Below are 1,800 nucleotides of genomic sequence, written 5' to 3'. Positions count from 1 at the left end.
ATATATTGACTAGACTAGACACTTCAAATTCATCACAGAAGGAGGATTATTCTATAAATGATACTCTAGACGAATTTTCTATAAAAGATTTTGAAATGTTACAGAACATAGAACACCGCTTAAAGACAGATGAATCTTATAAAAATTGGTAAGAAATAATAATTTTTTAGATACCACATATACATGTAAGCTTCGTGTACATGCACATGCGCAAATCATCAAAAACCGCTTAGGAGATGGCGCCACACAATGAACAAGCAGTCGAAGAATGAGGGAGAGAGAGAGAGAGATTGAGAGGCAAACAAAACCTCAATTGTTTCCGAATAAATAAAAGGATTAAGTCAGAACTAATAGCGAACTATCAATTGTGAAAATAATGTTAAAACTATAATTTAAGATTTATTTTATAATTACCTTTATTAACATAAGAGTATAGGAAGCATAAACATTTAATTGTTGATTCTCTTGTTTTTGGGTTAGTCGACCACGTGTAAATATTGTAATTTGATTTGGTTTCGGGTTTGTTTTGTTAATAATAAACTGTTCTCTTGTTTTTAGACGAATCAAAATTGTGTTATTTGCTTAAATAAGGCCTCTACATATTACATACATATATGTTAGCAAATCTATATGAGAAATTGTCATTTCAAATAATTTTGTTATAATAAAAACAAATACGTACCTGTTATATAATTGTTATGTATTTTATTGGGAGACTCCCGATAACATACATCCACTTTTCGTATTAAATTCGCGGGTTATCGGATATTGCTCATTTTATTTAATTGTCTATTTTTTTCTTTTAGATAAAAATGTTGAGCATGGTAGAAGGCAATGATTTAAAATCAATTATTATAAATATTTTAACGCGCACATTAACTAACAATGTTGCAACAGAATACAGTTGGCTTGGCGGAAAGAAAAAGCATGTATTTTCAACGTTATATTTGTGGAAAATTATACTAAGTAAGATAGATTTCTATAATTAATATATCAATAAGAGAAATATGAAAATATATTGCATATCGACCAGAAAAGTGACACAATCCATTAATTGTCAATTTAAGTATAAAATTTAATAAAATTTGTAATAAATTATATTAATCTAATAAAAAAACATCAGAACTTGCATTTTGAAATATCTAATACTATTCAAATAATTTTTCTATTCACATATTTCATTTTTTATCTTTTTTTTTTATTTCATGAAAAAATGTATTTTTTGCATTGCGTTAATTTTAGTCAACACCAGCCAACGTGTAATATATATTTTGTATGGATTTTACACGATTAATAATACCAGTCTTACAATATTGACAATAAAAAACACTATATTATTGATCGTGTACGTAATATTAATATTAAAGGATTGACGTAAAATATTAACGATTATCCGGATTTCTTGGTACTTGAACATCAGTATTGCTTTACATTAAGGAGAATCTTATCCGGCTCTATTACTGTGATACTGATCTATGATCTGAATGATTCTGATATTCGAGAACTATGATTTTACGTTAATCTATTAATATTAACCGCACACGATCAATGATATTGTCAGTACTTATTGATACTGAGACAATATTACTGACCGTGTTAATAAGTCCATATTATTCGTAGCCTGTTTTGTTTATTATTTCAAACAATTTTTTAAATATTTTTGTATTAGGTGTTGTCAGGCGACATATTCCACAGGCAATTGAGTCTGATATATCAAAACATATAAAAATATGGTTAGCGCATGCATCAGAACGATTACAAAGAGAAGAAAGGTAATAATACATTTGTTACACATATACA

This window comes from Wasmannia auropunctata, unplaced genomic scaffold, assembly GCF_000956235.1.
Source record: "Wasmannia auropunctata unplaced genomic scaffold, wasmannia.A_1.0 LD336074.1, whole genome shotgun sequence".
Classification (NCBI taxonomy): Eukaryota; Metazoa; Arthropoda; class Insecta; order Hymenoptera; family Formicidae; genus Wasmannia; species Wasmannia auropunctata.
This window is presented reverse-complemented; position numbering follows the sequence as displayed.